Source organism: Antechinus flavipes, chromosome 2, assembly GCF_016432865.1.
Source record: "Antechinus flavipes isolate AdamAnt ecotype Samford, QLD, Australia chromosome 2, AdamAnt_v2, whole genome shotgun sequence".
Lineage (NCBI taxonomy): Eukaryota > Metazoa > Chordata > Mammalia > Dasyuromorphia > Dasyuridae > Antechinus > Antechinus flavipes.
Genome location: NC_067399.1, coordinates 438,331,891 through 438,358,503, shown reverse-complemented (window position 1 = coordinate 438,358,503; position 26,613 = coordinate 438,331,891). Strand labels below are relative to the sequence as shown.

Genomic DNA, 26,613 nt, shown 5'->3' with positions numbered 1-26,613 from the left:
AATTGGGAATACAAATTTTAAAAAAATCAATGTTCAAAATAATCTTTCCATATAATTGGGAAAAAATAAAATACCATTAAAAATTAAAATTGCAAATCAAGAATAATTATACTTTTTGACCCAATGGGGATCATAGCCTGAAAATATTATTGATCCATTCCTATTAAAACAAAACAAAAACTACAAATGAACTCTTAGTGCAAAGATGTTCTTTTTTTTTCCTTTTCTTTCTTTTTTTATTAAAGCTTTTTATTTACAAAACATATGCATGGCTAATTTTTCAACACTGACCCTTGCAAAACCTTCTGTTCCAAATTTTCCCTCCTCCCCCCCCCAGATGGCAGGTAGTCCAAAACATATTAAATATGTTAAATCTAATATATGTATACCTATTTATACAGTTATCTTGCTGCACAAGAAAAATCAGATCAAGAAAGAAGAAAAAAAATTGAGAAAGAAAACAAAATGCAAGCAAACAACAACAGAGATAGTGGGAATGCTATGTTGTGTGGTCCACACTCTGTTACTACCGTTCTCTCTCTGGGTATAGATGACTCTCTTCATTACTGAACAAGTGGAACTGGTTTGAATCATCTCATTGTTGAAGAAAGCCACGTCCATCAGAATTAATCGTCATATAGTCTTGTTGCCGTGTTTAATGATCTCTTGGTTCTGATCATTTCACCCAGCAACAGCAGTTCATGTAAGTCTCTCCAGGCCTCTCTGAAATCATCCTGTTGGTTGTTTCTTACAGAACAATAATATTCCATAACATTCACATATCATAATTTAATCAGCCATTCTTTAACTGATGGGCATCCACACAGTTTCTGGTTTCTTGACACTACAAAAAGGGCTGCCACAAATATTTTTGCACGTGTGGGTCCCTTTCCCTCTTTTAAGATCTCTTTGGGATATAATCCCAGTAGAAACACTGCTGGATCAAAGGGTATGAACAATTTGATAACTTTTTAAGCATAGTTGCAAATTGCTTTCCAGAATGGTTGGATTCATTCACAATTCCAACAATAATGTATCAGTGTCCCAATTTTCCCACATCCCCTCCAAGATTCATTATTATCTTTCCCTGTCATTTTAGCCAATCTGAGAGGTGTGTAGTGGTATAGAGTTGTCTTAATTTGCATTTCAAAGATTTTCTTTTGCTTTTCTTTCTTTCTACTGAGGCAATTGGGGTCCAGTGACTTGTCCAGGGTCACACAGCTAGGAAGTATCTGAGGTCACATTTGAACTCGGATCCTCCTGACTTCAGGGCTGGTGCTCTATCTATTGTACCACCTAGCTGCCCCTTAAAAGATTTTCTCAGCAGCATTAAATGTAACTGTAAACTGAAATCAATTTAAATGTCCAACAACAGGATTAAAGTTAAAAAAAAAAAACACTAGGAGGTTCATAAACAGAATGCTATAATGCCATTAAAAATAGACAAGGGATGTAAGAAAATCTATAAAGACGTGAATGAAATTTTGATTTGTGATTTTATCAATTCCCAGCTAGGTACTTACTTTACCAATAAAAATCTGTATCTTTTCTGAAATTTATGGTCTTTAAGGGGCAATGAGAAGTTAAGTGACCCGGCCAGGAACGCATAGCCAGTATGTACCAGAGGCAGGACTGAAATCCAAGTCACCAGCTTTCTATCCTCTTTTGCAGTATTTCTTAAACTTTTCTGTGTCATGTCCTTACGTAATCTGTTCTACAGCTTTTGGATTCCCTTCTCAGGAAAAAAAAAACTATATACAAATGCAAAAAAATAAAATTTATAGAATTTGCAAAAGAAATAAATTATATTAAAATAATTTTCTATCAATATTTAAATTTGTAGATTGCAGATTAAGAATTTCAGATCTAAGGAATTGGAAGCTGAGAAGGTTGCCATCAGTTGGGGAATGGCTGAATAAATGATAGTCTATGAAGGTATTATAAGAAATGTTGAAGAAAATGATTTCAGAAAAATGTGGGAAGATTTATATGAAGTGATTTAGAGTGAAAAGAGCAAAACCAGGAGAAGAATCGACACAATAACAATACTGTAAAGATAAACAACTTTGAAAGACTAAGGAGCTCTGATGAACACAACAACCATTAGTAAATCCAAAAGACATGATGAAACATGCTTTCCATCTCCAGATAGAAATGATTGCTTCAGAGTGCATATCTAAGCATATTTTCCTTTCTTTCCTTTTTATTTTTAAAATGACATGGCTAATGTAGGAATTTTATTTTGATACATGAGTTTCGTTTTTCTTGTCTTCTCATGGGTGGAGTGCAGAAGGAAGAGAAAGAATTTAAAATTGAAAATAAAATTTAACTTTCGATGGGGGAGGGGAGAGAGAATTTTGTTCTATCTCCATGTTTCCTTTGTGATTTAAAAATGCAAAGGAAAACAGAGTAGAACAGAATATGTATTCATTAACTACAATCATGTAAGGAGAAAAATGAATCAAGATGAATAGACAAAATATACTGATGAGTGACTGAAAAAACATATTTCTAGCATTGAAATTAAAATGTAAATAATTATTACAAAAGTTTTGTTGGCTATACTGACATTCACGTTTAAGATTTTAAAGAAGGAAGTAAGAAACAGTAACGGGAACAGATAATCTAGACATTAGGAAGTCCAACAGCCTTTGAGAAGTTAATTTAAACTCTTCTGAGATTCATTTTATCATGAGTAAAAGGGAAAGATATGTCCCTCTCCTTTGGCTTCTCTCCCTTGCTCCCAGGCTTACTTAAAGGTGACTACAGGCCACTGAAAACCAACGACTGAATACTATAGGATACTCTAGCTTCCCCAGGCCATCATTTCTTTCCCCTAGATAAGACAGGAGATATCTGTGGTGACTGACAAAGTAAGTAATAGGCTATTACAAAGTACTGTGGGAAACCCCTTCTCCAAGAGCAAGCCACAAAAGAGGGGCCTGGGAACTGGGGAACTGGGGATAGCCTTCCTGTGGGTAGCAGAATGAGCTGGTTGGACTAGAGTGCAAAGGGATGAAATAGTTGACCACATGTGTGATTCTTCTTGCAAACACTTGTATACCAGACAGAGTGGCAAAGGCATTGGATAAATCACAAAAAACACCTTTGTGGTTCCTTAAAATTGAAAAAAAAATCAAAACTAACATGAAGCCCTCTCCCCAGAATAGTTACCCAAGAGCAATGGGATAAATCGGAAGAGACCCTACTGCAAACTTCAGGATTTGGGTTTTTCTTTTAAGAGATGTATGATCTTGTGGAATGTTGCTTCCTACAAGACTCAGCTCAAACACCAACTTTTATACACAGAATCTTTGTTCACATCCTCCCCTGCCCATTACTATGTATTTTTCTTCTCTATATTATGGACATTCTCAGTTAACCACATGTTCTCTATTTTGATGGAATATAAGCTCCTGAGAGCAGGGACTGTTTCATTTTTGACTCTCCATCACCAACAGCCAGAATCTGGAATAAATGAATGCTTAATAAATGCTCACTGAAAGATGCAGATCACAACCCAACCACACCTTCTCCTGTGATTTTTCTCCCATGAATCCTCTCCAGAGGGCCTATACTAAACAATGTGTTAGAGGCTTTCCTGACTTTTTGTATTTCATGGATCATTTTGTTTTTTCCCTTTGTTACATGCCTGGCCCACCTACCCCACACACAATTAAATATTTACTTAACTATATTGCTTTAAGTCACTCTTACATGAAGATCACTATTACAGTATCTAGTGGCCTTCTGGGTTCATCTACAACTCTATATCTTTTTTAAATTTTATTTTTAAAAAATAATATAGCTTTTTATTTTCAAAACATAGGAGCAGATAGTTTTCAACATTCAAACTTTATGTTCCAAATTTTTCTTCCTCTTGTCACATCCTCTCCCCTAGTCAGCAAATAACTCAATATATGTTAAGCATGTGCAATTCTACTATAGCTATATAAATTTAAGCAACTTCACCATTGCTCCTTAAGTGACTTCCCTTCTGAGTCTGTTCTACCTGCAAAGTAGCAATAATACTGACAGTATGTCCTTTGCAAGGTTGTTATGAAGACCGAATGACGTGAAAAGGTATAAAGTGCTTTGTAAAGTGAAGCACTGTTAAAAAAAAAAAAAAGTCAGTTATTTTTGCTATTGCACTAAATAGGGCTGTCCACATGATTTCGTGGCAAACTTTTTTTTTTTTTAACTCCTTTGTTGATTTTTATCATCTCTGTTAATTAGCTTCCCAAACCAAGAAGGTAGGCTCAATGAATGGCTAGAGACCTGTGAATCTGAAACCTGTAATTACCTCCCCCCAAAATATGGAAAAAACTTATATGAACTCCTGGAGTTTGGAGTAAAGTAGGTAGAACCCCAAAAATATTTACATTGTAATATCAACATTATAAAAATTAACAATTCAGAGGTCTTTTATAAATCAATAAAGGATGAAATAAATAGAAACAGGAGAATAATTTATGTGATACCATTATAAAAACAAATGGCTTTGAAGTCAAATTGTCTTACTGTGACCATCCATGTATGATTTCCAGAGGACCATTGATGAAACATGTTATCATTTACAAAGTGGTAATGGATTTAGGTTGCAGAATGAGACATATGCACATATGTAGATAAATAGAGTGCTACAGATATATTTTGTAAACAAACATTGAGGGAATTTATTTTCCTTCACTATATATATTTAGTACAAGAAATTTTCTTTTCGATAGAGTAGGAAAGAAATTAGATTTCTTAAACTTTTTTCTAAATAAAGAGGCACCAGGTTGCTACAAATATAAAATGCTACATGTACTTTCAGACAAAGCCATTGTGTTATTGGTTTTACTTTGTTACAATAGACTTCTCACAATACGGAGTGACCTATAAATGTTATGTAAAAGCCAAACATTACTACAAGGGAAAGAAGATGGGAACCATATAGACAATAAGCTTGATAAGGAAGGGTGGCCCTTCTAAGAACTTAAAGACTGAAAGGTGATGCTGTTTATTTCTAGAATGGAATGTGAAAAAGAGAAGAGGTAGGAGTGGGAGTGAAAGGTGAGAAGGAGGGAGGAGGGAGGGAGGAAGAAGATGAGTAAGCTACGAAGTTTTCCAGCACCTCTTGAGTTGGGTTCTGACAGCATCATTTAATAATTTTACTTGAAGTGTTTTTAATTCCAAGATCATCAGACACACTCAAATTCAAACCAAGTAACAAGAGAATTGTTATACCTCAGCTCATTATTTCAGGATTATTATTACAAGACTAATCCTATGATGTCAATATATCACGGACCATGTCATATAATAACCCCACCATAAAAATATCCTTCTAAACAAAGTTGATGGAATCTGGCTCATTTTTGAAGCACCAACAAGTGAGATGTGCATCTTGAAGTGTAGAGAAGGGGCAGAATAGAAAAAAAAATGGCTTGTGTCCCTTTTCTTCTCTTTATAGATCTATGCAGTACAAATCCATAACCTCAGCAACAGATATTTAAAATCAGATTACATATTTTATGTCAAATCTGGTCCTTCCCTCAATCTGGCCCTAAGAGTCAAGGCTTCTCTAATGGTTAAACAGAGAGAAACTACATGCAAAAAGCTTATTTGAAGCAGGAGAATTGGATTAATAGGATCACAGATTTATAAAGAGTTAAAAGGCACTTCAGAGACTATTGAGTCCAACAACCCATTTTACAAAAGAGAAAAATCAAAGATTTCAAAACAATTTGCGATGGATTTTATGGTTATAAAGTATCTCAGGCACGATTTGAACTCACATTTTTCTACTTTTAAGCCTAGCACTCTAGCCACTATACCAAATATTTGCCTAAGAAATAAATAGTCTGGTGAATTGATCATCTTCTCTATGGGAAGATTCCCTCCAGTGATTCAGATCATAGCCTTGTTTATGCCTGCCAGATGGTACTATTCACTTCACACTCACCTGTGTCCTCTCATAAATGTGTCATGAGGAAGCTCCCACACAGCATAATGGGGGCCTTCCTTGCTCTCTCTCAATAACATGCCCACTTCTGAAAGCTTAGCTTTCTCTTGGCTTCTCTAAACCTCAGTTTACTCATCTGTAAAGACATCAGACTAAATGGCCTCCAAGGTCCCTTTTAGCTCTAGAGCTGTGATTTTTGGATTGCATGTGGTTACCATGGGAGCCACAGACTGTCCAGTGGCTGTCTTTCTCCTGTCATATGAACAGCCCATCATTTTTCCCCAGACCCAGACTAAGTTACATATTCACAAGGAATTTTCTAACTAGAAGGGCAGTCTGGCAGTGGATCCAGATGTCAGAACCAAGCTCTGACTCTCTCAGTAGATACTAGCTAACTAGCTATCCATAAGTCATAACCAGGAAGAAATGTGTCCATTTATTGTATCTCTAGATTTGTAACTGTATCCTTTCTAGATTCAAAAGGATAGACTGTAATTTGCCTGCCATTGCAAGGACACTGTTGCTAATCTCAATGCAAGCTAAGAGCAGTCCCAGCATAGCCCAACCTGATAAAGTAAACAGGAGACATGATCTATGGATCCATGCCTTCCAGCTCTGCAAACGCTGATTTTGAATAATAGCATTATCTACTTCAACGGCACACCATCTGTTTTATGTCTCCACCAAGCTAATGTTTTTCACATCAAGAACTGAGAAATAGGAAGACTTAAAATTAAACTGGATTAACATTTTCCCTGCTTGAGGAGGCCAGACCCACAATAGCTTGAATTTGCTGAAATACAACTCAACTCAACATAGAAAGAATAATGCCTGGGGACTCATTAGCCCAGGATTCTTTCCCACTATCTGTCTGTATAAAAGCCTTCCCCCTTTCTAGGTCTCAGTTTCCCTACCTGTAAAACAAGGAGATGGATTCACTTTCTAAGATGCCTTCCCGTTATGTTATAAATGCTTAGTAATTTGTAGAAATACAATTTCAGGCAAATGAGGACTGTTATGAAAGTATTTACTGAGACTTAAGGTAACATCTCTGAAAAACAGCTCTTTCAGGGTCAGCTCAGCCTTAATGCAAGGAGGGCCCCCAGTATGTTGTAGGGAAACTTCATTCTGACACTTTTATGGGAAGACACAGGTGAGACTAAGGTGAGTAGGACCATCTGGCAGGTATAAAACAGGCTATGATCTATGTGCCCCTATCACTTGGCATTGTACCTAGCACAAGTTAAGTGTTTAATATGGGCAGACTAACTGAATGGTAGCCTTTTTATGTTGTCTTCCCACAATTTCAAAGCATGTTCCCTCCACCTTTGGCCCAAGATATCTCCATGATATCCTCTCCACCTGTCTAATTCCAAGCTATTCTTCAAAGGGCCAGTGAAAACATTACCTCTTCCAATAAGAGTTCCGTAACCATTCTACTCCTACTGAATGAGCTCCTCCCATCCCTTAAACTTCAGTGTTCTAGACTGGTTTTTGAGAGCTCCGAGCTGGCTCTGTATCACAATAAGGCATTTGGTAAAAAGCTTCAAAGCCCCATTGTATTATACATAAAATTGGCTAGAACATTTTTTTTCTATCTAGGTCTCAGTTTTAAAGACATGAGGAGCTTTGAAGAGGCTCAAGAGAAGAGTCACAAACATAATACAAGAAAATAAAACCGAGGAAAATTGTTAAAGACACTAGGTCCAGAGAAAAAGAATAATACAAGGGGGTGGTCTTTATCTCCATTTAAAACAAGAATGAGAAGAAATAGGCAGCATTATACTCACTATTAGAAACACTGTAATGAGCTGTCTTCAAATTTGAGTAGGAGATAGATGAATATTTGTTATAAAGAGACATTATTGAATGTGTGATTGATCTCAACTGCATGGAAGATCATGTTTTCCCAGATAAATTGAAAGACCAATCATCTGATATCTCATCACCATGAAGACTGAATTAACTTGTGATAATTGATAACTTCTCAATTTTCTTTCCCTTCTAATTAAAGGGCAATAAACTTTTCCCAAAGTCTTCTTTTATAGAAAGTACAGAACTTTCTGGTAACTCTAATTTCTATTAGCATATGAACTCTGTTTCAACTTCAGGGAACATTATGTACCCCAGGACCAGGTGTTACCTGATTTGTCCTTCCCTTCCTTTCCCCCACCTTTTTACAGTTTATACGGTGTTCTGTCTACCCATTTAGTTGGTAAACTCCTCGAGGAAAGAATCTTTAATTTTTACACTTACCTCTCTAGCACTTAGCCCAGTGCCTGGCACATAATAAGTGCTTAATCAGTGTTTATTCAGTTGATTTCTTGTTCAGATAAGGATGGACTAAATGCTCTCTGAGATCTCTCCCTACTGTAAGATTCTGTGATTTTGTGAGCTTTACCACATCCCATTTAGAACTAAATTTTGCACACCTTCGTATTTTCTCATATAATCTCTTATCTTGCTATTAGTCTTTAAACTTTTTGAAGGCAGGGACCAAGTTACCTATTCTTGAGATATACAAGCTGTTTGATGACCAAGCAGGAACTTGATAAACAATTTTCTTTTTTCTCCTCCTTTACTAAAGCTTTTTATTTTTCAAAACATATGCGTGGACAATTCTTCAACATTAGCCCTTCAAAAAGGGTTGTGTTCCAATTTTTCCTCCCTTCCCCATGCTCTCCCCTAGATGGCAAGTAGTCCAATATATGTTAAATATGGTGGTAATAAATGTTAAATCCAATATATGTATACGTATTTATATAATTTTGATAAACAATTTTCATGGGGAGAATGAAAAGTTAGTATAAAATTAAGACACATTATTTAGCACTGCTAATTAGATCAAGATGCTAACATCCTATTCCAAAGGCCAGAAGCTGTGATCTTCACCTCAGAAACTTGTGCAAAAGGATTGCATGCAAATGTAGGGATATGTGTCAATCCATTCCCAGTGCTGGAAATACAACTCACTAGGGCTGTCTTCATGTACAAAGGATAGCATTATCTGGCTTACACACTATAAATTCCACTAAAAATGGTTTCCAAAAAGGTCGAATGTTTATGTGTTTAAATCGCTAGTGAAAATCTCAGATTAAAGGCAGGCATCCGCTCTCTTGCTCTTATAATTCACTCACTCCATAGGCCTTTTCCTTCTCAAGGATGCTATATTTATACCCATCCTCCCCCACACACAGCTGTTTCACTTTCAGGCTGCAAATATTAAACTCAGAATGCTGCCATGTTTTGCAAATTCAATGGAATTCTAGTTATTAACAGCAGGCACGTACACATTCGACATAGTTACATGAACCTCCTTGGTTAAAGTCTCCTCAGATTAGACTCTACTACTAGACTGTAAGCTCCATGAGGGACACTGACAATTTTTTAGTCTCCTTCAAGTGTAATATTAGTTTGAGAACTAAATGGCATCTAGAGATTTAGAGTTCAAAGGGAAAATAAGCATTCAACTCTGAAGTTATTTGGGACTATCTAGGTCAAGGATTCTTAATCTGGAATCTGAGAACTATAAAGAATATTTTAATAACCATACTTCAATATAATAGGTTTCTTTTGTAATCCTTTGCATTTTATGTTAGTCTTAATCTTTTTATATGACCTAGACAGTGTGTTTAAGCTTCTGGATGCTTTCTTAGAGTGCTATTTTTTTTTTAATTTGTAGTACAAAAAATAAAGATGCTATTTCCCCCCATCCATTGCCCTCTACCCTCCACTGAAATCTATCCACAGATCTTCTGGGGGGAAGGGGAGTTATAGACACATCACTTTAAGAATTACTACTTTAGGATATGAATATCCTCCAAGAACCTGAATATCTTTAGATGAGATAAAGAATTCCAACAGTTTAAGTTGAAAGAGAGGTAATATATACGTGGCAGAAAAAAGACCAGTTTTGGAGTCATAAAACCTGGCTTCAAGTGTTACCTTTGGCATACTGGCTATGTGACTATGTCATTTAAAGCAAGTCATTTAAACTTTCAGTGCCCAGAAAACTCTGTAAATAACTATAATTTACTTTCCATGCTGAAGTTCCCCATAATAAATGGAATCACAAGACATGAGGAATGGAATCCCGCCCTCCCTCCCTCTTCCCCCCCCCCAAAAAAAAAGGTGAAGGAAAGAAAAACAAAGATAGACACTTCTAGAAAGATAGGATATATAGAACTGATCAAAAAAATGCAAATTAAAACAACTCTGAGATACCCCTACCCACCTCTCAACTTGGCTAAGATGACAGGAAAAGATTTGGAGGAGATGTGGGAAAACTAGGACACTAATACACTGGAATTGTGAACTGATCCAACCATTCTGGAGAACAATTTGGAACTATGCCCAAAGAATTATCAAACTGTGCATACCCTTTGACTTAGCAGTGTTTCTACTGGGAGTATATCCCAAAGAGATCTTAAAGAAGAGAAAGGGACCTACATGTGCAAAAATGTTTGTGGCAGCCCTTTTTGCAGTGGCAAGAAACTGGAAATTGAAGGGATGCCCATCAGTTGGAGAATGGCTGAATAAATTATGGTATATGAATGTTATGGAATACTATTGTTCTGTAAGAAACAACCAGCAGAATAGTTTTCAGAGAGACCTGGAGAGACTTGCATGAACTGATGCTAAGTGAAGTGAACAGAACCAGGAGATCATTATACACACAACAACAAGATTATATGATGATCAATTCTGATGGACATGGCTCTCTTCAATAATGAGATGATGCAGACCAATTCCAATGATCTTGTGATGGAAAGAGTCATTTACATCCAGAGAGAGGAGTGTAGAAACTGAGTGTGGTTCACAACATAACATTTTCACTCTTTTTATTGTTCTTTGCTTGCATTTTATTTTCTCATTTTTTTCCCTATTTGATCTGATTTTTCTTGTGCAGCAAGATAACTGTATAAATATGTATACATTAGATTTAACATATTTTTATCATGTTTAACATATATTGGATTTATTGCCATGGCGGGGGGGGGGAAGAGAGAGAAAATTGGAACACAAGGTTTTGTAAGGGTCAATGTTAAAAAATTATCCATGCATATGTTTTGAAAATAAAAAGCTTTAATAAAAACTTTTTAAATTAAATTAAATTTTAAAAAGAAAAAGAACTGATCAGCCAAGCTGTCTAATTAAGAATCAATTTCATTCTTAACTTATCAAACTAGTACAAATAAAAATTCCAAAAGATAGCTGATAGATAGCTCCGCTCCAGTGCCATCTAGGTCCAGTAAAAAGATATAAATCAAAATAAGTTGAGATAGCCCTGGATGAAATGGAAGACCTTGGCCTTTTTAAGCTAAGGTCTTCAACTAGGTCTCAGTTTGACTGAGGCAACACCTATTCAATGACTAAAGCTAGGTAGCAATTGATGCAGAAAATGGCCTCTTGCCACCTAGCCAAAAAAATAAACAAATACACAATCTCAATAAAGTTTTAAAATGAATGAATCTGGGAAGGGGAGATCTTCAGGTTTCTGGTCAAAACAGAAATGACTACTATTTGCATTCACTCTTTGTCGATCAGTTCCCAATCAACAACTTTGTCGTTTGTCAATCAACGACTAATTGGGGCTTGCCCTGGGACCTATTTTTGTCTAATCAAAGGCCATGCCTTAAAACCCCTTGAAAAATTAGTTTTCAGAGCAGTTTCTTCCACTGGGTATAGGGATAGACCAGATGACCTCCTGGCTGTCTTGAAACAAGATTTTATGACTGTTGGAATTTGGAAAGTAGTGTTTTCTTTTGACTATGTTCACTGCTTTCTATCAGGAATTTCTACTGTAATTAAAACTTTCTGAATGAAATGTTTGGAATGAGCATTCCAGATGTGAGTATCCACCTCATCTGCCTCTATAAAGAAAGTATGAGTAAGATTAATTTATTCATTCAGTTAACGTTTCCCAAGTGCCTATTAAGCAGAGAGCCCTGAGACTGGCACTTACAGGAATGCAGAGAGATGGATTAGACCTAGTACCGGTCCTAATGAAGCTCTGTACAGTAGGAGGAAGAAGAAATGTACATGTTCAACTAGAAAATAGAACATTCACTGTCAGTGAATGTAATTTGCAGTAAGAGCTACTAAATTGTGAGAATTCATCAATAAACATTAAGTGCCAACTGTATACAAAGCTCTATGCTGACACCAAGGGGAAAACAAATAAATCAGACATAGTCTCTGCTGCAACTGAGCCTGTATCCAGAAAACTGGATAACATCAACACAGAGATAACTACAACTACAATTTTAGATGATAAGTGTACTTAGATAAATGAAATCTGAGGGAGAGAGCATCATTATGACAAAAAGGAGAAGAGAGATTCCTGACTAGGACAGGGAGGACAGCAAGGAAGAGTTTGGAGAAGAGGGTTAAATCTGACTTTATAAGGACCCAGTCAAAGAAAATTTAAATAAGCACAAAAATTATATGGTATTTACCTATCACAACTTGAGGTAAATTAAATTATGATTTCTCTCCACATGAGGACATGAAGCCTAAAAATAATTAAAACTTTCTTCCAACAAGGAAATAAGGTTTTAAGAGTAAGATTTAGATAAAGAGGCCACTTAAAAATAAGTAAATTATGAAAGCAAGAGCAATTAATAAATTAACAGTAACTCAAATTTATATATGGCTTTAAGATATGCAAATACTCTTCTTATAATAAATTCCATTTGAGTGTCAGCAAAGAGCTGGACACTGCAGAAATGTTTTTTTTTTTTCCTAAGGCATTACTAAATGCAATCCACTGAATAAATACAGGGAATAAGATATGGTAGAAAGACTGCTAGATTCCAAACTGGAAGACATGAGCTCAAATTCTAAGCCAGCTTCTGTGATTTTGGGTGAATCCCTTCATTTCTTGGGACTCAGTTTCCTTTCTGTAATGTAAGAAGCACTATATCCCACTTCTGACATCATTATTAATGTGTCCCAGAGTAGACTGCATTAATTGTCTTCTGCCATTCCTGTCCAGCTTTTTAATCTATGTTCCAAAGATTGGAAACTAGCTCTACTGATCTAATGTCACTGCTCCAATGTGTCTCCCCTTTTATTGGGGGGGGGGGGGAGAGGGATATGAAGATAGAAAATAGAAGGGAAAAAAAGACATGTTGGTGGTAAATAGAGATATTTATGCTTAAGACATCACATAATCTTATCTACTCTCCCAATTTTGTAGAGAAAGAAACCAAGATCTAGAGTGGGCAAATTACTTGTCAAAGGTCATATAGTTAATTACTGGCAAAACTAGGGTCTTCTGAAACAAGTAAGCTGACAGGGTAATTTCTCACTTATTGTTTGAGTCTATCATAGAAACTACTCCTACATTTCTTACAGTCATATATCTCAGTTATTCATAAACACTTTTCAATTCCAGGTTTTCTCTATCAAAGTCAGCTCTTGGGATATGAAGTTCAATGAAGGAATTTAAGGTCACATCACAACTAGTCAAAGCAAAAACAATGAGGCCAGAGAATCAAATGCCCAAGTAAAAAGTTAACTCCAAGGCAAATATAGAAGATTTTTGAATTATCAGCACATCCATCATTAAGAGATAGGAAGAGAAAGCAGCTTAGTAATTCACTGGTTTCTGAAATTAACCCATTTAATTAATAGAATTTATTCTATATTGATTTGCTGACTAATTCCTTAATGGAATTTAATAAATGAGAAACTGAAGAAAAAAAAAGTAGAGTTTTTAGAACAAGCTCTTTTTACCACCATTAAGAGTGAAGTCATCATATGTAGACTTCAACATCACAGATCTTGGTCTGCATTTCTGGTCAGTTCATCCAGCATTATGAAAATCTAATTTGCCATCTTTATTGTTGAATTAAGATATAGAAAGACTTTTTGTTTTCACTTATAACTAGTGAGACTGTGGACTCAACACTGGATCACAACTTGGCTTGGCCCAAGTCAAACTTCTTACAAGAAGTCCTTCTTGAGCCTTCCAAACTGTTAGTGCTTCACTCTCCTGCTCTCCATTATAACATTATACTTATTTGGATATATGTCATATTATTTGAATACATGTTTTATGTTCCCCAACACCACTATGCAAGCTTTTGGGGGGCAAGACTTTTTTGTTTTTATCTCTGCATAGTACCTAGTACAGTGTTTGGTAGATAGTAGGATCCAGTGTGGTTATTCAAGCACTTTGGCCTCTTCATGACCTCATTTAGAGTTTTCTTGGCAATAATATCAGAATGGTTTGCTACTTCCTTTTCCAGCTCATTTTACAGATGAGGAAACTGAAGAAAACAGGAGTAAGTAACTTAACTCCACAGTTGGTGCCTAAGGCTGGACTTGAACTCACCAAGATGAATATTGGCTGACTCTAGGCTGGGCACTCTATGCCCTATGGCACCACCTAGGTGCCCCTGTAGGATTTTAGTATATGCTTATTGAATAGAATTGAGTTAAACTTAGTTTCTTATTCATAAAGAATAACAAATAACTACCTCCTGCATCCCCAATCAGGAATTGGCTACTTATCTTTTTAGTTTTTCTCCCTGCTGACTGGCAGCAACAAAGTCAGCCTGTCTCAACAGAACGCATCTGTCAATTGAAGAAGTCCACAGAGAATCACTAAATGTTGTAGTTGAAGCACTATGGCACAGTTGAAAGCTTTGCTTTAGTTCTAGCTCCAGATCCTGATACTTCTGAGCTGGGTAACTATGGACAACTAGGCCTCTGTGGGCCTGTTTCCTCATCTGGAAAATGTACAGGGGCACAATAGATGGCACTGATCCTGGACCTGAGTTCAAATGAGGTCTCACAGTATTGACACTTGCTGGCTGTGTGACCCTAAGCAAGTCCTTAACCGCATAGGGTCACCAAAAACAAATAAATAAACCAAAAGAGTACATAACAATGCTTGCACTACCTACCTAACAGAACTATTGTGAAGAAAGAGCTTCCTAAACCTTAAGGAGATGTGAACTATAATTATTGCAAAGTGCTACCACAGGATTTGATAAAATCAGCTACTGAGGTAAAGACCCACTAACAAAAATTGTGGGGGAAAACTAGAAAATAGTCTGCAAGAAATTAGATATAGACCAACACTTTATTTCATATACCAAAATATTAGTTACAAATGGATATATAACTTAAGACATAAAAGGTGACTTCATGAACAAACTAGAGGAGCAAGGAAGGAGGAAATTACCTGTTTGGACCTGTAGATATAGGAAGAGTTCATGACAAAACAGGGGATAGAAATGCAAAAAGAAAATAAAATGGATAAATCTGATGAAATAAAATTTAAAAGTTTCTGTAGAAACAAAAAAAAAAGGAAGAGAAACAGGTCACTTGGGAGAAAAATCAACAAGTATCTCTGATAAAGATTTTATAGACAAGATACTGATTAAAATTATTTTTAAAATTAAGAAAATATTAAACAATTTTAAAAATGCAAATTAAAGCAACTCTAATGTTCTACTAGCTAAGTGCCACAACACAGTCCTAGACCTGAGCCTCAGACACTTGCATGGCATATCATTTAACTATCTGCCTCAGTTTCTTCAACTGTAAAATGAGGAGAATTACCTCAAGAATCAGATTAAGATGATTGTAAAGTGCTTAGTACAGCATCTGATACATAGTAAGTGCATATAAATGTTTGCTATTATTATTCCTAGCTAAGTAGTTAGATGGCATAGTCTATAATGAGTGCTGGACTTAAGGAAAACAAGAGTTCAAATTTGGCCTAAAATACTAGCTAGTTGTTTGACCATTAACTATATACTGCCTTGGTTTTCTCAACTGTAAAATGGAAAAAACAATAGCACCTACGTCATAAGGTTGTTGTAAGTATCAAATGAGAATAATGATAAAATGCTTATCACAGAGGCTGGCACATAGTAGACAATTAATAAATGCTTATTTCCCTCCCCTTCCTCTCATACCTACCAGACTGACAATGATTGCTGAAGGGCTCTAAGACCCATTTATAAGAATAGCACAGATGTTAACAAAAAAAATAGGCAAAATAATAATAATAGGAAGTTAATTTTAATGAATCAGAATTGATTAGGAAAGAGGGGCTAGATGCCAGTATTCATGCTGAGACAAGGGAAAAAGAATCCCAAGTGTAGTCCTGGAGACAGTGCTGAACTAGGCTTGTTTTGGTTGACAGAATATACCAAGAAGAGAATTTTAGAAAAGTTAGGTTTGACAGACTCTCTGGAGAAAAGTGAATGGGGATAAAAAGGAACCTTTTTCTCAGCAGTACATGACACCTATACAAAGAAATATTAAATGCATCCTTTTCAGATCAGTATGCAGCAAAAATTATGTGCGATAAAGATCCTGGGAAAAAAAAACAGACCAAAAATGATTTGGAACTAAATAATTTAATCCTAAAGAATGAGTGGGTCAAACCACAAAACATACCAAATAATGGAGCTCTTCTGGTATCCTCAGCACCTACCACAGTGCCTAGAATTAGGCTTAATAAGTGTTACTTGGCTGACTGGTTGACAGATCTAAGGAACATCTAGTCAGATGCCTTTAAAACATCTTAAAAGCGTGTTTGTTTTTTTGGTAAAATGACACAATTTAGAGCAATATTATTTGACGCATATCATCTCTCTCTCTCTCTCTTTTTCTCTCTCTCCCCCCTTTTCCCTCTCTCTCTCTCTCTCTCTCTCTCTCTCTCTCTCTCTCTCTCTCTCAATGGTACCTATGATACCACAGAGAAAATGGCTCCTTTGCCTCTTAAAAAATTCTCCAACATCTCTAACTAATCTGCGAGTGGGGTGTTTGTGTCCTGGAATCTGATCTGACATGGTTCAATCACATTCCCTGAGAGTTCAGACTATAGCTGTGATGTTGTTTTGGCACAGTTCTGAGGCTTGTTTAGCAAAGAGAGCTGTGGGCTCTCTGCCCAGTCCAATGTCCAAGTAGATAGCCTATAGTCTGGGTCATTCATGAAGTCTTTGAATGTCCAAGTAGATAGCCTATAGTCTGGGTCATTCATGAAGTCTTTGAATAGGACTCCCAGACCGATTGAATAGGTATCCCAGTCCTATTGAAAGAGTTCATGAATGACCCAGACTATAGGCTGTCTACCTGTTATTCAACAGAAAACATTTGATGATATGAATTTATAACATTCCATAAGACAGAAGTAAGATGTGAAGAGAATTCATACTATCCTAGCACCTCCAGCAGGAATTCTTAACCTTTTTGTGTTCAGAATCCCTTTGGCAACCTATTGAAGCTTACAGACCCTTGCAAATTATTGCCTATATTCCTAATTAAAGGAAATGCAAATTCAGTTAGAAGTTAGTGAAAATTCAAATGGCATCCCCATCTAAATTAATGAACTCCTGAAATGCATCTACTGATCCTCAACTTAAGAACCTTGGATATAAAACACTTGCACAAGTTTCTAAAATACATGTCTAGAGTTCATTTTCTCTTCACCTCTACTTCCTCAGGTTACTGCCTCCTCCATGAAGTCTTCTCTGATGTCTCTAGTTTAATGTTACCTCTCTCTTTAATTATAGTTATTCAATCCTTGAATACATAAGGAGATAAATTTAAGATATGGAAAGGACCTTAAGTAATCATCAAGCCCAAACTCGTCATTTTATAAATAAGGAACCTTCATCACAGAGAGGTTGTATGTCCAGGGTCATTCAACTAGTAAATATCTGAGGAAGAATTTGAATCAGGTCTCCCTACCTCCATATCGAGCACTCTCTCCACTCTGCTATCTTAGGTGGCTCAATGTTCTATTCCTAGTATAGAATGTAATTTCATTGACAGCAGGAACATTTTTATTTTTGCCTTTGTCTCTCTAGTGCCAAGCACTTAGTAGGTACTTAATAAATATTTGCCTAATTGAATTGGCAGAGATCTTACAAACCATTTCACCTAACTTGTTTTCTCTACAGAAGGATATACTGCAAGCCCAAGTAAGTTAAAACTCTAAGTACTGGATTGACTGGTTAGAATGTGGAGTCAAGAACTTCAACCAACTACTTAAGGAACTCTGTTCCTTACTTCTCTGGGCTATCTTCATCTTCTCTTTTCAGCTTCCCTTTTTTTGGGGGGGGAAGGTCCCCCATTAGATTGTAAAGGCCATGAGGGAATTTCTCTTTACATATGAATCCCCAGCACACATGGTGGGCATTTAATAAATGTTTATTGACAGTATTCCTCCACTATATCACTTTAATATGCATATGTGCATGTGTTGTTGTTTAGTCATTTCAGTCACACTTAATTCTTCACTACCCTTTTTAGGGTTTTCTTGGCAAAGATTCTGGAATGATTTGCCAGCTTGTTCTCAAGCTCAATTTACAGATGAGGAAACTGAGGCAAAGAGAGTTAAGTGATTTGACCAGGGTCCCACAACTACTATCTGAGACTAAATTTGAATTCAGGTATAGTGCTCTAACCACTGCCTCACCTCACTCCTTATATGTGTGTATGAATGAAGAGACAAGGTATGATTTCCATGAATATATATGTTTGTATAGATGCCTTTGTCTCTTCCCATCTCTCCCTCTCTCCTTTCTCTTATGTTTTATACAAATAATTATATCACACACATAGATGATCTACATTTAACAAAGTCTTATCTATACATATGACTTTGCCCCTCTAATTCCCTATAGTCTAAGACAAATTTGACATAACTGAGCTCTATGTCCCTCTCCTAATGCATGGGATTTTGTATACACTTCACAGTCTATTCATTTGTTTATGGGAATCATTCATCCACAACCAGATCATAAACTCTTCAAGGACAGGGAGGCAAGCCTTCCTTCTTTGGGCAGAGAGGCAGTAGATTATGTAAGTGTAGAATTAGGAACATATCCTTATATATCCAACGTACTGCACTTGCAGAATTCCTTGCTTCAAGACCTACTATAAGTATCATCTTCTACATAAAGTCTCTCTTGATTCCCACCTCTAACTGCTAATGTCTTCCCATCCACCATCTTATATTTAATTACTTTTTATTTGTATTTCTTCCATTTATATTTCTTCTGGCTTCCTTCAAGTATCAGTTGAAGTCCAATCTTCTGTAAGAACTCTTTCCCAGGCCTCCTGAATCTCAATGCCTTCCCTAAGATTTTTTATCTATTTATCCTGCATATATTTTGTCTGTGCGTAACTGGTGCAGGCTATCTTCCCCATTAGAATAAGAGCCTCTTGACAGAAGGGATAGCCATTTACTTTTCTTTGTATTCACAGTACTACCTATGGAACACAGTAGACATTTAATGAATGCTTACTAACTATTCTGTATATATACTTGGACATGTCTGCCTGACTCCCCCTAATATAATGCAAGCTCTTTGAGAATAGGAATTATTTCATCCACTATATTTGCATCCTCAGTGCCTAGAACAGATTAGGCAGCTAATAAATTGATAAATTATTGAATGATAGAAAGAGTTCTACTGGAGATTTTAAAAAAGAAATTATATTAGGAGCAGGGGAAGGTATAGTAGGGTGGAACACAGGCATTAAAGGAAGTTATATAAGTTGCCTAGAACCACTCTTCCAGAAACCTAAAAACTGGACCCTGCCTGTCCCGACATTTGGCTAGGGTGGCAATGTAGCTCATCCGTTAAAGCCAATTGACAAGAGAGCTACCTGCAGAGCTTCCTTAGGTCTCAGAGGGATGATCCAGCCATCCCTCATCCTGCCCCTCCTGCCTCCTGACACCCCTCCCTCCTGTTCACACACTTCACACTAAAACTGCAGGGGCTAATGTGCATTTTCTACCATGTGGCTTCAAAGCTAACTCTTCATCCTGGATTTGGGGAGCAGGGAACAGATGGCCTCAACAGCAGAAAGTCTCCCAAGAACTAATTTTACCAATCACATGTGGTGAGAGCTCGATTTATACAAACAGATCAGTTAGTGACAGGAACCCTCATAATGACGTGACAATTATTCAGTGTGGCAGCTGTTTGTGCCGCTACCCAAACCGAGTTTGAAAACATGGGATAACGCCTCTGGCTCCCCTGGACTTTTCAGGCAATTTCAGTGCCTGCATACATCAGGAAGAGAGGTGGGGGCCTATCACCCCAGCTACCACCTTCAGGAGCAAAATGTGTTTAAAGTTCACAATTGCAGAAGTTCATGAGCCGTTCTTCAAGTTTTTCTGTTAAAAGCACTGATGGTCGGCAGGCAGTGGGATTATCAAGATGAGAGACTAGGAGCCTGTTAGACCTACCTCCATCTTTTACAGTTCTGGAAATTAAGGCTGAGAGAGGCACAGGGGCTTGCCTGACATCACCTAGCTGGTCCTAGACCCTCCAAAGAACTGGGGAAAAGAATTTGCCTCATGCGTCACTTAAATTAAGGTTGCTCTATGGATAGAACATCACATTGGTAAGGAAAAAGTAGAGAAACTGAGGAATTCAAAGAAACTAGGTAAGATCAGTGTATTCTGAGGTGAAACAAACAGAAGAATAATACCCATAATGACAAGGCAAATGCAAAGATCAGTCAAGGGATATAGGGCTTTGTGTTGCAGAATAACCGAGGTTGGGCCTGTTGAACAGAAGATCGACTATACCTCCTTCCTCCTTGCCAAGATTTGCAGGATGCTACTAGGGCAGAATGTGGTATATACTGGTCACACGTGGTCACTGAGTCGGTTGTTTTTGTTCAACTGTTTCTTTGTTGCAGGGGAGAGGAGTTCAATTCCAGAGGCAAAGAGCAGATATAATCTACAAATGACCATGATATGAAAATAAATGATATCAATAAAATTTTAATTAAGAAAAAAACAAAAACCAAACCATGATTATTGTCTCCCAAGCACAATTAAAATAGGGTTGGATTTTAAACTTTTGAGGAATGTCTCTATAAACACAGAAAGGTATGATCCTTTATGTTTAAAAGTGGCCAATGATATTGCACTATCTATGGAACAGGGTGACTGAAAAGAGATGAGGTAAGCCCAGCGAGCCTTCTTTCTAGATGGGATCTGTGGCTTGCCCATCGTTCCCTATGTTAGTGGATGTCCCATGATGCTCGTATTCTCAAGCTACCCAAGTCAACACAGCTACCTAATGAATCTGACTTACTCCTGTTGGTTACAAATCCTGCTGCTGCCCATGGCCCACCTCATCTCTTCAGGCTGTCTCTGACATTTAAGGCTGCAGAGCTCAAGCCCATATCTCCATCCCATGGCTCACCAGCATCATTTCTGGGCAAAGTGGGCAGTCGTGTATACTGCAAATGCAGAGCCACTAGTGCAGAATGGACTATCCTCTGCCTCATTCTGGATAGATGGGTATCGTAAAGTGGTGGCAAGTGCTGAGAGGTTGGGTGAGGTACCAGGGGGCCAGGATTCAAATCCTAACTGCTATTTGCTAGCTATACAGCTGTGGTCTAACAGTTTCACCTTTCTGGCCTTCAGTTTTCTCAAATGTAAAGGAGATCACACTCTACATCTACAAGGTCAGTCTGTAGAACCTTTATATCACCATCTAGCTCAAAATCTATGATCCTATTTTCAAACCACACCAGACCATCCCTGAGAAGTAGTAGATATTGCTCTACTCTCTTGTTTTAGAAGTTATCTGTGTGCTATGGGTCAGACCTTTTTTTTTTTTTTTTTAAATTATGCGCGTTGTTTAACATAATTTGGATTGCTTGCTGTCTAAGGGAAGGGGTGGGGTGAAGGGAGGGAGAAAAAAATTTGTAACAGAAGGTTTTACAAGGGTGAATGCTGAAAATTAACTATGAATATATTTTGAAAATAAAAAGCTTTTTAGAAATTGTGTGTATTCATTCTATTGCTATCTTTTGTTCTTTTAAATCCTCTTTAAGTAGCAGACTTGAAACTTGTCATTGAAGAATTGCATTAACCCATAGATCAAATGAAATAACATATGCAAAAAGCTTCGCAAGCCTTAATGTGCTATCTAAATATCAGCTGTAATTAATATGTGATGGGTACTTTAGGACAAAATAAAATTTAAGCAGAATTGACACCCGGCTTCCTTTTGTGCTGTCTCTATATCTAATCTCTAGATGACAGGGATTGCAAAGAAGAGCATGCAAAATTTTTTCTTTTTCCAAATTTTAGGCAGTGTGGTCAGTGTTTTCTACCTTTTATACTTTAGGAGAAAGGGGCAAACTTGGAGTAAAAAAAAAATAAAGATAACACAAAACCAGTGTTTAAGCCAAAGTTGAGCCCAAAAATATTTCCTTCTAGTCAACAGCACATGCAGTGAGAGGACCAAGGTAAGAATTTTTCTCCATTTTAAGAGCAAATGCCGGGGACACTGATGCATTGTTGGTGGAGTTGTGAACCAATCCAACCATTCTGAAGAGAAATCTAGAATTATGCCCAAAAAGTTATCAAACTGTGCATACTCTTTGATCCAGCAGTGTTTCTATTGGGCTTATACTCCAAAGAGATACTAAAAAAAGGAAAGGGACCCGTATGTGCCAAAATGTTTATGGCAGCCCTGTTTGTAGTGGCTAGAAACTGGAAAATGAATGGATGCCCATCAATTGGAGAATGGCTGGGTAAATTGTGGTATATGAATGTTATGGAATATTATTGTTCTGTAAGAAATGACCAACAGGATGAATACAGAGAGGCTTGGAGAGACCTACATGGACTGATGCTAAGTGAGATGAGCAGAACCAGGAGATCATTATACACTTCGACAACGATATTGTATGACGATGTATTCTGATGGAAGTGGATTTCTATGACAAAGAGACCTAACTGAGTTTCAATGGATAAATGATGGACAGAAACAGCTACACCCAAAGAAGGAACACTGGAAAACGAATGTGAACTATTTGCATTTTTGATTTTTTTCCCCGAGTTATTTTTACCTTCTGAATCCAATTCTCCCTGTGCAACAGGAGAACTGTTTGGTTCTGCAAATATGTATTATAGCTAGGATATACTGCAATATATTTAACATATATAGGACTGTTTGCCATCTTGGGGGGGTGGAGGGAGGGAGGGGGAAAAACGAAACATAAGTGAGTGCAAGGGATAATGTTGTAAAAAATTACCCTGGCATGGATTCTGTCAATACAAAGTTATTATTAAATAAAATAAAATTAAATAAATAAATAAAATAAAATTTAAAAAAAAAAAAGAGCAAATGCACTTGTGAGCTCCTCCTCACTCAGAGTGGCAAGAGCAGCATCTGGAAGGAAGTGGGCCGAGGCACTGGGGCATTTGAGTCCCTGGCAGGAACGGCTGCCACACACGTACTCCTGCCCGAGCCACATTGGCTTGACACAGTCTCTTCACACCTTCACAACACACAGTAAGTGCTAAAAAGCAATAGGAAAAAGTAGTACCAGCTGTGCCCAGGCAGAAGGCGGGGCCTTATTTACCAAAGGCTTCTAAAAAGGAGCAGCAAATTTCTGTTAAATTTCCTGGTCTGGCTTCTTCAACATAGGATTCTTGACCTAGAGTTGGAAGGTCATTGAAGGTCATTACGTGAACCCCTTCATTTCATAGATGAAGGAACTGAGGTCCAGGAGTAGAGTGACTTGCTAGGGTCACAAAGGCAGCACGTGGCATCCTTAAGGAGTCCTCAGTAAATAGTCCTATTTTACTCAAAGCCTTCTTTCCCAGCCTGGTAAGACCTAATGGAGCTGAAATTTGAACTCGGGTTCTTTTCCAAATTGTGGGGATTTGAAATCTTGGCTTATTATACTTAATATCTAGTATATAGTAGGTACTTAATAAATGTTTGTTGATTGGTTCAAAATTGCCCATTCAGACCCTGGGGAAAGATGGGGAGAAAAGAGTCATGTGGGATGATGGTTCAAAAATTTCAAATCCCCACAATTTGTTTGGGGTCCGTTTCATATGAGGAATAAGAAAGAAGTAACAAAAGGTACAAAAAGTGAGAGAGCTCCGAGATTGATGAAATAAAAATCTAAAATCCTATCAGAGTATCTTACGGAGGTTCGCAGCTCAGCAGAAAAAAAGACCAGGCTCATTTGTAGGTCCCAGAGAAAGCAGATTACCAAGTCTGAATGACAAGTACATTAAGTGACATATCTCACTTTCTGGGTTCCCTGATCAAGACAGGAAGACTCTGGAGGAAGGATGGGGGCAAAGATCGAGATGATCTAGCTTCACACAGAATACTTGATAAGGTTGTTCCAGATGTGCATCCTCCACAGAGAGAATCAGAACGGAACAATGGAAAGAGTCCTAACTCTGCAGTCAGTCAAGTAACATTAAGTGCCCACTATGGGCCAGGTACTGGACTGAGTTCTAAGCGTACAACAAAAAGTTAAAAAAAAAACACAGTCCCAAGATATTTATAGTATAAATGGGAAATAACCAAGAAAATTTGGCTTCAGATTTCAGCTCTGATATTTACAACATGACCTTGACCTCTCCAGGTCATCTATAAGATGCGGGGGTAGGCCTGGATGGACTTTGAGGTTCCTAATAGAAACTTGGAGCAGTTTTTGGCCCTATTCTGAACAATTTCTCCTTGGGCTGCTTTGTGGGAGTGTCACAGGGGGATAGAACAGCTCCCCCAGGAGCTGAAGACTCTGGCTTTGCATCAATCCCTCCCACTCTCTCTGTCAAAGACAGGACTCTCCTATAGCGCACATATTAATTCATTTCTTCCCATCACTTTTTTCTAGGAACCATGAAATACGTTTAGAGCAGAAGTTCTTAACTTGGGGTCTGTGAACTTTAAAAACTAGATAAAGAGTTTTACACATACAACATATATGGGGAAGGGGAAAGGGAGAGAAGGGTGTAGCTAGGTATTGAAGTAGAGAAAGAGTACTGAGCCTAGAGTCAGGAAGACTCATCTTCCTGAATTCAAATCTGGCCTCAGATACTTATTAGCTGTTAATCCTGAGCAAGTCACTTAACTCTATCTGCCTCAGTTTCTCATCTATAAAATGAGCTGGAGAAAGGAATAACAAACTATTGCAGTATCTTTGCCAAGAAACCCCCAAATGGGGTCAACATAGTAGAGCATGACTGGAAAAACATTTTTTTTTTGGCCTTTAAAAACATGGCTCTGAAAAATCCCTGAGCTTCCCCAGTCCCCTCCAAAGGGATTCATGTCACAAAAAAAGGACAAGTCTCTGTTTTACAGTAATCACACGGCTTCCACCTCCAGGTCGATGGGTGTTTGGGGGGTTTTTTGGACAGCTTTTGACAGAACACTGATTTGATGCCTTTAAAACCATGACAGCCTTCACTACTTGCTGGAGAAGATGGATTTTAGCTTGACAGCTGTCTTGGCAACTACACAGAAAAGAGTGTCCATATTAACTCTTGAACGTGGGCACCCAGACAGACAGGAAGATGGAGAATATGCCAGCCAACGTCAAAACAGGATTGGAAACAACTGACACTTCTCTCTGCAATGCACATTTTGGGCCTATAGAAAGGGCATCTAAGTGTTTTTCCCCTGTTGGTAGGGCTTGATCTGTGCTCCACCATCACTGGGTCAATGCCCAGCATTAAAGGAGGTGTACTGAAGGTGAGATGAAATGAGTCAATATGAGGTATTCTGTAAATAGGGCAAGCTGTCAACTGACTGATGTCCTAGCTAGTTCTGGGATACCAGAAAAATCCACTCCTCAAGAGCTACTCACAGATGTCCCACCCGGACGGAACTGTGTTAGCGACACTCTGTCTGCCTCTCTCTGTTCTCTCTTGGTCACGGCTTTCAGCAGGGAACATTCTGCACATATGGGGAGTATTTTTGCCACCAGCTTCTATGACAAAGGGCTCGTAAGTTTGCCTTTGGAGAGAGAAAGCCCTTGTTATGGGGCACCCAGAAAGCCCACACTGCGTCATGGGAGCTGCCCCTTGAGAATGATTTTCAGGATTCTAACTTCCTCTGCTCTCTTCTGGGAGACAAGACCAACCCAGAAATTAAAAAGCAAACAAATCAAAAACCCACCAAACCACCATTGCTGACATCATGGCAAGTTCTGTGTTCTGCTGCCATCCTGCTCTGGAGCCTGACCACATTTGGCATCTTCTGCCACTCCATGTGTGGTAAAGGCAGCCTGTTCATTTAAAATGGCTTACATTTCTCGGTATGACTGTGGCCTTTTACTAGTTTCTACATGAGATAAATATTAGAGAATGGGGAGCTTGGAGTCAGGGCTCACATTTAGTCACTACTAGTAGTCAGTGGCAATGCCTCCATGGCAAGCCCACAGAGCCAATCACATCTTTGTCTTACAATGACCCTAATTTGAATAGTTTGGAATATATATAATAGTCTCATTCCCAACAAAAAAATACCAATTGTTCAGTTGCAACTCCTGAGAGCCAATCATGTGTTTACGGTATAATACCCTAAATCTGAGTATTTTAAGTAGTCTATAATATCCTCACATCCAGCAAAAGACAGCCTGATTGGCTTTGGAAAAGGGATTTCATATGAAAATCAATCTCATTAGGGAAATAGAGGGAATAAGGTGGGCAGAGCATGCCTCAATAATTCTCCTTTTCCTCCCTCACCTTCCTTGCCAGACTCTTAAAAAAAAAACTGGTAAATATGATAAATGTTGTGTCTTTGAAACACAGATCCCATGTCTCTTCGTGTCCCTCTCTTAATCTTTGAGATTAGAAAATCACATTAAAAAATCTGGAGTAGCCAGATGGCCATGGACAAGTCATT

General features: G+C 37.7%; 1 protein-coding gene across 7 annotated transcripts in view; it reads right to left on the bottom strand.

Annotated features, from left to right (window-relative positions):
• The window catches only part of CBFA2T2 (CBFA2/RUNX1 partner transcriptional co-repressor 2), a 162,317-nt gene that overhangs the window by 50,267 nt on the left and 85,437 nt on the right, over window positions 1-26,613 (bottom strand). For 2 of the 7 annotated variants that reach the window (XM_051979129.1, XM_051979127.1), the window contains exon 2: window positions 20,523-20,676. The exons of the other annotated variants lie outside the window; for them this stretch is intronic. The gene's annotated coding sequence lies outside the window, so the exon portion shown is untranslated. The remainder of the gene's footprint in view (window positions 1-20,522; window positions 20,677-26,613) is intronic. 7 annotated transcript variants of the gene reach the window in all.